We start from the raw sequence: 12,038 nt of genomic DNA, 5'->3' as shown, positions 1-12,038 counted from the left end.
CCGAGCAAAATGTTCGATTTTTATGAAGAAAAGCTAGAATTAAAGATGGGGAGGGGATGTCCGCGCTTTACATGGATTTATCTTCCTGTGGCGTTTCTAAAATCCAAACAAAAATTAAGAAAAAATCCAAGATGTCTGCCTTCAAAGTGCTGTCATAAAAACATGTTTTCCGCTGTAAAAAACACAAAAAAACTACTCTATCAAATTAAGTGAAATGTTTTTTTGTTTTTTTTCGGAGATCTTCAGTTCAAAACGGATACGTACAATATAAACTTTTTTTGATATTTTCATTTTTATATGTTGATTAAACTGTACAAGTACCAAAGTTTACGCAAATTATAAAAGTAATTTAATTATCAGCGAACGTTGTCTCCTACGAGACCTTGCAGGGGGTTAAAATAGTGACAGCCACCTTAAACCTTGTGTTGCTTTGCGAAGCACCTCCCCTCTCTCTTATCCGATCAAGAGTCTCCCTTATCCCGAAGTCGCCGGATGCCAGCGAGCCACCCTCCTTCGCCCAATTGCAAGGGATGGCTGCCTGGAGGTCACCACCTGTTTAAATGCAATTCTCAAGAGTGCCCATCGGGAGACACGGGATCTCTGTGACGGTGATGATCGACGTTTCCAAAGCGTTTGACACCGTTAATCACGACTCGATCTGCCGGGCAGCGCGCAGGTTTGGCGCACCAGATCCTCTGGTGCGCTACATCCGGGCCGGCTATGATGCTACGACCAGCGTGCTGGGAGACCGGGTTTTTCACCCTTCCCGTGGTGTTCGCCAGGGCGACCCTTTGTTGCCTCTGCTTTTTAACATGGTCATGGATGAGGTTCTTTCCTTGTCCCTTGCCCGAGATCGCTTATCCAATGGGGTCAACTGAGGTAGGGGCGTTAGCTTACGCCGATGACCTTACTCTCTTCGCTCGGACTCCAGAGGGTATGCGAGTAAAGCTTGAGGCGGTGGAACTAGCTTTGGCGCGATCGGGTATGGTGATTAACCCCGCTAAATCACTGTCTCTTGCCATCTTGTCTAACAAGAAGGCGAAAAACGTACACCTGGCCGCAGCGGAGCTTGTCTGTGGTGCTCAACCCGTTCGAACCCTAGGGGTCTTGGATTCGTTTGTGCTGCTCGGGGTCAGTTTCGACTGGAAGGGGATACTTCCCTTTCCACACCACAAGGTGGTCCATGACTGGCTCGGGGAGTTGCATTCTGCTCCGTTAAAGCCGCAGCAGCGCATTGAGCTCTGGCGGGGATATGCGATGCCCCGGCTATTGCATTCATTTGTCTTGGGCAACGTGCGCCACAATACTCTCAGGGCTATCGATGTTAACGTGCGAAACAGCATCCGCAAGTGGCTCAGGCTCCCAAAGGACTGTCCGGTCGGCTTTTTTCATGCCGCTGTTTCTGATGGGGGATTGGGGTTGCCTTCATTGGTGACTTTGATTCTACTGATGAGGCAAAAAAACATTAATTATAATGTATAAAAAAATCAAAAAAAATCTGGTTAAAACAAATTGAATAACACATGATTAATCATACTGAAACCAGCAAACTTACAATTGGTTGATGGATTTTATTAAAAAATTCGAAACCTTAGAGCGCAGAGCTAACCTTTTTTTTTTCCTGACATTTTTTTAATTGCCATTGCTCCCAGGTCCACTCTGACTTGGAGTGGTAGTACCTGTTAGGGTCCCAACTATGGGTTAAATAGAAACTGACTTGAAAAAAACAAATATATTCTAATAAAAAATTTTTTTCAAAATCACTTGATTCAGCATTAAATAACCTGAAAAGGGTTGATATGCCGTAAAACAAAAACAACCACCCAACCAACTAAAAACTTACAATTGGTTGATGGATTTTAATAAAAATTTAATCATAAGTTAAAAATGATACCTCTAAGATTCCCTGATAATTAAAGCATTTTTATAATTAACTAGCGAGGGGTACCCGGCGTTGCCCGGGTGTTTGGAGGTGTGTGTGGAAACTCGGGGGGGGGGGGGGTTAAAAAAATCGTTTTTGTAGGTAAGTATAAGGATCGAACCCGAACCCTTGAGGCAAAGTTGTAAATTAAAGTGTGAAAAAAAAAAAAGTGCAACGTTAACCATTGCCCCACCGCGAGATGCTAACGGAAACACGTTTGAATTTATTTAATTACTTGGATTTGGCAGGTGCCCGTTTTAATGAGTTAATGAGGTCAAGTTTGACTGCGGGATAGTAATTTTTATTTTCCCAAGATGTTATAGGAAAAAGACTAACCCACATGCGGCGAGCGACAAATGTTGAATATTTATCTTCCCGAAGTGATTTTGTGGCGGGTATGAATCTACAATAATACCAAAAGTTATTACTGAAACATTGTTTTACGTGAAGTAAAATAATGAGTTGATTGGCCAAATAAAGAATTTCACGGATAAAGACCGTTGTGTGTGTCTATAGAGACAATAAGTGCACAGTTTGATGTCAGTGTGGGAACTGTACACACAATTATTTGTGAGGAACTGATGATGCGGAAGATTTGCGCTAAGTTTGTCCCCACAGTGTTCAGTGAAGATTGGAAACAAGAACGTTTTCATGACATCAGAGAGATGGTTGAGCTGATCGTTTAAGATCCACAGTTCTTTGATGATTTGATGATCTGCGATAAAACCAGATCTATTGCTAGATCATAAGACAGAGTTCCCAGTTGAAACATGCTGGCACTCTTTTTTTTTTTTTTTTATACATAGGCGTCACCACTTATCAAGGCCGATCGGCCACTCAAGGATAAGGGTTAAAGAGTGTAGAGTAGTCAAAAGGACAATATAGTAATCGATAGTAATGGAAGTTCGGTAAATTTGTTAACTTAAGTGGAACGGCTCATCAGAAACTTGTTCATGTTGGACTTGAAGACAACCATATTACAGACAGCTGGAAAGCAGGAAAACGGAAGACAATTCCACAGGCGTGCAGTTCTAAGAAAGAAGCTTTGATCATGGAATCTACATTTAGGTTTAGGCACAGATAAAGAGTGGGGGGAATTATTGATAGTGCTTTCAGCTAGACGAGTGTTTCTTGTGAAAGTTTGGCAAAGGGGGACCATAGACTGAAGCTCAATCGAACACTTTCCATGAAAATAACGATAAAGCAGAGACAAACTCGCAACATCTCTTCTGTGAGATAGAGGTTGCAAGGTGAATGCTCTGATGAACTGCAAGCACTTGTGCCCCCTCAACGTAAATAACCCCGACAAGCAACTAAATCCCACCCCTTCACAGTAGAGATCCCTAGATGTAAGAGGGCCTTCTACTCCAGTAATTTCTTCCCCAGGACAGCAAGACTTTGGAATTCCTTTCTCGGTCCCTGCTTCCCCAACTGTACTGACATGCAGAAGTTCAAGTGTAATGTGAATCAACATCTTGCTGCCCAATTCCCCACATAGTACCCCTGTAGCTTATGTCCCTGATAGTAGCCTCCTACATCAAAGTGGCAATGTGCCTTGTTTGGGGTGGAATGGTAATAAAAAAAAAAAAAAAACCAGTACAGTCTGGAAAACAGGTAGCAGGAAGAGAATTCCAAAAGTCTATCGGTTTGAGGGGAAAAAAAAAACTATTAGGATAGAAAGCTTTCTGGTATTTAGGGATCTCAAAAGTGAAGGGGTGTGATTACATTTAAACTTCGGCATATAGAGAGCGTTCTACTTGTTGAGTACAGGATGGTCTGCTGTGTGATAGACGACCCCGTCCCCATGTGTGTAATGGTGGATGTATTTAATAGCATAGGAATTGAAAAGACAAAAGGTTGCATAATGAAGACGAAAACATACCGTTATATATCAGTGAAAGAAATGCAATTGATTTGCATAAAAATATACATGAAGAAATGATAGAAAGAATAAGAGTTTGTTAGAATAAGTGTTTGTTAGAATAAGAGTTTGTTACTTGCGGTTGACTGGCTAGTCAGGAACGTGGTGGTGGCCCATGGCCCCACCAGAGCGGTGTTTGTCACATCTTGAAAGTCCAGCGCGAAAGAGGAAGAAATATGGGGAACAGGAAGTGACGTAGCTAGGTCGCTCTGAGTTAAAGGGCGACAATCGAGCTAGGCTGGGAGTTTTCAACTCCCACATGCTCCAGTAGTTTCTTCCCCAGAACGGCTGGACTTTGGAATTCCCTTCTGAGTTCCTGCTTTCCCAGCTGTACTGACATGCAGAAGTTCAAGTGTAACGTGAACCAACATCTTGCTGCCCAACTCCCTACATAGTACCCCTGTAGCTTATGTCCCTGATTGTAGCCCCCTACATCAAAGTGGCAGTGTGTCTTGTTTGGGGTGGAATTGTAAAAAAAATTTTTTTTAAAAATCAGTACAGTCTGGAAAACAGGTAGCAGGATTGGTTGTTGGTTGTTTTTATTTTACGGCATATCAACCCTTTTCGGGTTATTTAATGCCGAATCCAAAGATTTTGAAGAAAAAATTTTTTAATAGAATATATTTGTTGTTTTCACGTCGGTTTCTATTCAACCCATCGCAAGGAAAATTAACTGAGACAAATAGCTAGTTTTATTAATGCGTGTACTTTTGTAATGAAAATCACTGGTGACCATGTTTGTACAGGCGGCATATGAAAGGGGTCAACCCTCAATTTGGTCAGGAATGCTGAAAACGAATATTCGTATATTAATTTTAGGTGAGTAAATTAAGAAGTTGTGTATATATATATATATATATATATAACTACTTCATTTACTCACATAAAATTAATATACGAAAGTATAGATTTATGCATAAACTTTAAGTATTTACTTCAAAACTGCTCAATACGTTGGTAGAGCTCGTTAGTAATTTATGAAATATATATGGCGATTAAGCTACACTGAATATTCGGCGTTTCATCCACTATAGGATTCGTTAGCCTGACGAATCCTATAGTGGATGAAACGCCGAATATTCAGTGTAGCTTAATTGCCATATATATTTCATAAATTAACGAATCCTATAGTGGATGAAACGCCGAATATTCAGTGTAGCTTAATCGCCATATATATTTCATAAATTACTATATATATATATATATATATATTTGTTAGTACATTTTCATGTTTTTTAAAGGTAGATAACTCTTATTTTTATTATCTCCCTTGAGAAAGCACACACACATATATATGTATATATATATACATATATTTGTGAGTATATTTTCATATGGTTTCCTAAAGGAAACTCTGACTTGATTTATCTGCCTTGATTAATATCTGAGAAGTTCTTTTTGTTTTAACTTATTTTAAAGCGTTTATTTACTTTGGAACATAACAAGTGTTCAGGCTCAAATTAGAACAAGACCGAGGTGACTGTCATGAGACCGTCGTCTCCCTGCATATTAAAACAAAGCCAACCTCCATACGTAGTTAATTGTCATGTCGAAAATAGTAATATATCCAAAAATTACGAAAACTCTACAAGTGCAGAGTTCTTTATAGTTCAAACCAATATTAAGTAATTTTTTTTTTTTTTTTTTTTGGCATACATTATTGCTGATATTCATGCTGCTCCTCTTTGATCAAATTGTCTCTAGGATGGATTAGGGTTGGGGGTCAGGGTTAGCCTTTTTTTTTTTATATTTGATATGTAATTCTATGTCGATTTTTTAAATCTTTTTGAATATGCTGAAAACGAATATCACAATTTAATTCGGGGCACATGATGTATAACAAATAGATAACACAGAAAATAGACTTATAGTTTTTAAAGGTTTATTAGAAGAAAAATATGTAACCCACAGTGAGGACCCTAACAGGTACTACCACTCCGGGTCAGAGTGGACCTGGGAGCAATGGTAATTAAAGGGTGGCTCCACACTCCCCAAGCCCGCTTATGGAGCTTTACCATCGGATACAGTTTAAGGTCATATCCAGGACCCTGAAGTGGCGGCGGCTATCCTGTTCTTGTAGAAATTTTGGATGGGAGTGGTCTTCTTCTGGGAGAAGTTTCGGCTGGTTGCTAAATAAAAAGAAAAAAGAGACAAGTTTTAATCCAACGGAAATGGAATCATGTCGTTACAAGTCCGAGTAATTTTGAAATGGATATATCTATAAAAGTGAAAGTGTACAACTTATAGTATAAACCACTGAAATGTTAGATATAGTTTCCTTGGCCATGGATCTAACGTAATAAATTCATATGACCCTTAATCAATAATGGTTAATGTGTCAAAGTTAAAAATAAAGGAAAACATATATATAAGTGTAATTATTACTTCACGCGACAAATAGCTAGGGGGTTGCTTTAATCCACGATGTATTTGTAAGTCATGCCGTGCTTTCTTTTCTCTAGCTTTAATTTAAACCTACGTCACTGCCAGTGGTCATACACGCAAACACGTAACGGGTTCTAGCCTTCCTCCCTGCTACCACGCGTTTTTTCGTTGTTTGGCTCAACACAAAACCCCCAAACTCCCAGGGCTAAAATGCTAGTTTTGTACAAAGTACTGAGATGCCAGACAATTATGCTAGTTTAGAACTTTCAGGTCCAAGTAATCAGCCACATTTTTCAGTTTTGGGGCATAAATATTACTGCAAAGGCGTGTAAAGGGCAAACTCGAATTTGAGCGCAATCGTTATTCTAATAATTGCTCATTTTTAATATGCCATTATTATTATCATTTTCTTATATGGATCAGCAAGATATTTTTACTAGTAATAAGTTTATTTTTAGAACAGCTTATCACTTATTCTCTGGTATATTTTTGGTTTTAAAGTATTATTTTAGTATTAGTGTTTAATCTTTCAGTATTTATACAATTTAACATTTTGATATTTACATTTATGTCGAGGTTTAGTGTTTATTATTTGATCGGTTATAACTTAATTTAGCGCTAATTTATAAGTTATGTTTTAGTATCTAATCATGATTTTTTTGTTTTTAATTATTAGTTTTAGTTTTTATAGTTATTTAATATATTATAATTTATTAGAATATATTAACAGTAGTAAAATTATATTACTGATCCATAATGAAAATGATAATTATAGCTGGAACAATTACATCGAGAGCATTGCCAGGGCTGCTGCGAGGAAGGTGGGCTCTCTCTACCGTGCTAGAAAACTTCTAACACCCCAAAGTATCCTGTACCTCTCTAACAAGGCCACTATTCGCCCATGTATGGAGTATTGCTGTCATATTTGGGCTGGTGCATCGGCTACTAGTCTCTCGCTCCTTGACAGGGTTCAAAAAGAAAGTCGCAAATCTGATAGGCCCTAAACTGGCATCTAAGCTTCAGCCTCTGTCCCATCGTCGAAACGTTGCATCCCTCTGCCTGTTCTACAACTATTATAATGGTGAATGCTCTGATGAACTGCAAGCATTTGTGCCCCCACAACGTAAACACCCTCGACAGACCCGACAAGCTGCAAAATCCCACCCCCCACACTGTAGAGATCCCTACATTTAAAAGATCTTTCTACTCCAGTAGTTTCTTCCCCAGAACTGCTAGAATTTGGAATTCCATTCCAGGTCACTGCTTCCCCAACTGTACTGACATGCATAAGTTCAAGTGCAACGTGAACCAACACCTCCCTGCCCAAATCCCTACATAGTACCCCAGTACCCCAGTAGATGTTTCCCCCTGATAGTGGCAAAGTGCCTTGTTTGAGGTAAAAATGTAATAAAAAAAACAAACAATAGTAATGTAAATATTTGTATATAATTACAAAGCATATTGTTCATGCATTTACATACTTTACTTTAGGCAAATCCACATGAACAAGGAAACCTATCTCTCTCGGCAAAAATGAGTTCAAACTGAAGAAATGTTATATATAATTGTTTTCGGCTAACTTTACCAAATCTGTGCGTATGCTAAACATAAGTAAAAAAAACAAGTAATGTTCAACGCTGCAAGAGAACTAGAAAGAGAATAAAAGTTAATAGACAGGATAAAGTCTGGAACAAAAAGAGAAAAAATTAATTAGCAAAATTTATCAGGTGCGAAAAAAGTGAGTAATGTTCAACGGTACTGGAGAACAAGAACAGAAAGGGCCAATTAGAAGCTGGAATCATCAAAAGTCATTAGACAAAAAAGAAATCAAGTAAATAGGATGCCATTTATCAGGTGCTGTAAAGAAATGCTCTTTTAGAATCTTCAAGTCTCAACACTCACTAGTAAAAATAAGTCAAAAACAAGTAATGTTCAACGCTGCAAGAGAACTAGAAAGAGAATAAAAGTTAATAGACAGGATAAAGTCTGGAACAAAAAGAGAAAAAATTAATTAGCAAAATTTATCAGGTGCGAAAAAAAGCGAGTAATGTTCAACGGTACTGGAGAACAAGAAAAGAAAGGGCCAATTAGAAGCTGGAATCATCAAAAGTCATTAGACAAAAAAGAAATCAAGTAAATTAAGAAATTAACTGAAACCCATCTAAAACAAAGCAAATTCAGCAGCTGGTACAAAACAAGTGCTGAAAAGGTGGTTTAGAGTCCTGAAGTCTCAACAATCACTAGAAAATTAGAAATAAATCAAGGTAGTTGTTGCAGCACCACCAAGACACATTGATACAATAAATGAAACCTTTATGAATTCGATGGGAAGTTGGAGTTGCTTATAAAAAAAAAAATATATTATTACTTACTTTAGGAATTTCTGGAACTGCTTCCAAGATGGGGATGAGAGGGGTCATGGGTGTTGCTGCTGCTGGTGCTGAAAACTTGAATAACTTTTTCTTTTTTTTTTAATTGTTTTTTTCTTTTTTTGGTTTGTTTGTTTTATTTATTTTCCTTTATTTCATAGCATTTTATTTTTATGAAATTATTTTTTTGGAAATTATAATTAGGAAATAACAATACTTACTTTATGACTTTCTGGAACTGCATCCAAGATCGGGATGAGAGCGTAACGGCTACTGCTGAAACCTGTAATAACTAGTTGTATTTCACATTATTAGTTTTACATTTTTTTTTTTTTTCAGTATATTTTCCTTTAGATCACAGTATTTTAATTTTTGTGAAATTTTCTTTTTTTAAAAAAATATAATTAGAAGAAGATATCAATACTTACTTTATGACTTTCTGGAACTGCATCCAATATTGGGATGACAGGGTCATGGCTGTTGCTGTTGAAACCTGTAATAACTAGTTGTATTTTGCATTATTATTTTTACATTTTTTTTTTTTCGGTTTATTTTCCTTTAGATCACAGTATTTTATTTTTTGTGAAATTTTCTTTTTTTAAAAAATTATAATTAGAAGAAGATATCAATACTTACTTTATGAGTTTCTGGAACTGCATCCAATATTGGGATGACAGGGTCATGGCTGTTGCTGTTGAAACCTGTAATAACTACTTGTATTTTGCATTATTATTTTTACATTTTGTTTTTGTTTTATTTATGTTACTTTAGTACATTGCATTTTACTGAGTGTATGTTAATTATTTTGTTAATTTTTATTAAAATAAAATACCTGTAACAGAAAAATAATTTTGGTTATGATCATGCATGGGTGAATATTTTCGGTTAGACTTGCTAAAGTTGGTTAAAGGAAATATAAGCAGAAAGGAATTCGTTTTAATCACTAGCAACACAACGAAAGAAATACTTACCTGAGGATTGTGCTGATTCTAACTAGAAGCTGCAGTAATGGAAAAGAGGAAAATTAAACTTGTCAATTACAAAAACTGAAATCGAAAAGAAGAAACGCTTGATGCTTTACTCACCTCTGGCTAGTCGTGGTCGCCATCAAACTGAAAAAGGAGGGAAAGGGTGGAATCCACTCGTTACCAGGTACCGTACAGGAAAGGACAGTCTGGGCAGGTAGGTGATGATCTCCCCAAAGTGGAGCGCTACATAAAACATGCATTGCTACGAACATCCTCCGAAAAAGGCGGTTTCTACTCGGAATAAAAGGCGGAGCAGAAAACGGAAGTGTTCTCTCTACTCAACACGATTCCTAGAGAGATACCACAAGATTGTGCGTGAATGTGGAAGAGCCTATGAAAACTCACAAAACTGCCATTCCTACTATCGTATCGGATATTATTAATCGGAGGTCCATCATTGCATTACCGCCCCAGCTCGTAGTTGATAGATAGTAGGAATAATATTACCAGCGCCCTTCAGGCAGCTTGTGAGAACACACAAACTAATGGTAGTATTACTCTAGTCGTTCCTGGTCGAATGGAGCCATGCATGCATTATGTAGTAACACGAGCACGTGTCGCCTGATAAGAAAGAGCGTAGGCTCACCCACTTGGGGAGATTTCCTATCCAGACTTGCACCTATTTGTACACCTGGAACTGGACTCAGAACCTCGACAATGAGAAGAGTCAAGGAGAGCAAGGTGTTGAACTACCTAAAGAGGTCACCATATAAAACAAGCGTTGCTGTGAACAACCTTCCAAAACGAGGGAAGGGACTTTTTGTTCTCTCTACCCAACAGGATTCCTAGAGAGATACCACTAGATTGTGCGTGAATGTGGAAGAGCCTATGAAAGCTCACAAAACTGCCATTCCTACTATCGTATCGGATATTATTAATCGGAGGTCCATCATTGCATTACCGCCCCAGCTCGTAGTTGATAGATAGTAGGAATAATATTACCAGCGCCCTTCAAGCAGCTTGTGAGCACACGCAAACTAATAGCAGTATTACTCTAGTCGTCCGTAGTCGAGTGGAGGCACGCGTGCATTACATAGTAGAAACACGAGCACGTGTCGCTCCCTCTTCGGGGGAATTCGGAAAAGTGCACCTTGCGCTGCAGGTATTTGTTGAGCTGGGAGTTGACTCAACACCTCGACACTGAGAAAAGAGCTTTAGAAAAGCTCCAGATTAGTTACCTGCAAAGTCGAAGAAAGTTGGAGGACCAGGCCTGCGAAGGAGAACACACACAATTTGGGCCTTGATGGAAGCACACGGGAGAGAGGGAGGCCCATTTTTCTCTTTCGGGGGAGTGTTCTCCTTCCAGCCTGCTCGAGCACGTATTTTCTGCTTGCCACATGCAAGCATATAAAAAGACGACCAGATGATGGACGCAACAAACTCATGCGGTCATTAACTGGATTTTGATCGGGTTCCGTACAACAAGGTGTTGAACTCCCTAAAGAGGGCACCATATAAAACAAGCGTTGCTGCGAACAACCTTCCAAAACGAGGGAAGGGACTTTTTGTTCTCTCTACCCAACAGGATTCCTAGAGAGATACCACAAGATTGTGCGTGAATGTGGAAGAGCCTATGAAAGCTCACAAAACTGCCATTCCTACTATCGTATCGGATATTACTAATCGGAGGTCCATCATTGCATTACCGCCCCAGCTCGTAGTTGATAGATAGTAGGAATAATATTACCAGCGCCCTTCAAGCAGCTTGTGAGCACACGCACACTAATTGTAGTATTACTCTAGTCGTTCCTGGTCGAATGGAGCCATGCATGCATTATGTAGTAATAAAATAAAATACCTGTAACAGAAAAATAATTCTGGCTATGATCAAGCATGGGTGATTATTTTTGGTTAGACTTGCAAAAGTTGGTTAAAGGAAATATAAGCAGAAAGGAATTCGTTTTAATCACTAGCAACACAACGAAAGAAATACTTACCTGAGGACTTGTGCTGATTCTAACTAGAAGCTGCAGTAATGGAAAAGAGGAAAATTAAACTTGTCAATTACAAAAACTGAAATCGAAAAGAAGAAACGCTTGATGCTTTACTCACCTCTGGCTAGTCGTGGTCGCCATCAAACTGAAAAAGGAGGGAAAGGGTGGAATCCACTCGTTACCAGGTTTCGTACAGGAAAGGACAGTCTGGCCAGGTAGGTGATGATCTCCCCAAAGTGGAGCGCTACATAAAACATGCATTGCTACGAACATCCTCCGAAAAAGGCGGTTTCTACTCGGAATAAAAGGCGGAGCAGAAAACGGAAGTGTTCTCTCTACTCAACACGATTCCTAGAGAGATACCACAAGATTGTGCGTGAATGTGGAAGAGCCTATGAAAACTCACAAAACTGCCATTCCTACTATCGTATCGGATATTATTAATCGGAGGTCCATCATTGCATTACCGCCCCAGCTCGT

The 12,038-nt window shown here is 38.7% G+C and overlaps 1 long non-coding RNA gene across 1 annotated transcript; it reads right to left on the bottom strand.

Annotated features, from left to right (window-relative positions):
* Positions 1-5,702: 5,702 nt before the first annotated feature.
* Positions 5,703-11,738, bottom strand: LOC145271221 (uncharacterized). The gene is made up of 2 exons (XR_013865760.1): positions 8,600-11,738; positions 5,703-5,971 (listed from the first exon to the last, which is right to left on the bottom strand). It is a non-coding gene; the product is annotated as an uncharacterized LOC145271221 (long non-coding RNA).
* Between the last annotated feature and the right edge of the window lie 300 nt (positions 11,739-12,038).

The sequence above is a fragment of the Euprymna scolopes genome, chromosome 46 (genome assembly GCF_053919585.1).
Source record: "Euprymna scolopes isolate OS-2025 chromosome 46, ASM5391958v1, whole genome shotgun sequence".
Lineage (NCBI taxonomy): Eukaryota > Metazoa > Mollusca > Cephalopoda > Sepiida > Sepiolidae > Euprymna > Euprymna scolopes.
This window is presented reverse-complemented; position numbering and strand designations above follow the sequence as displayed.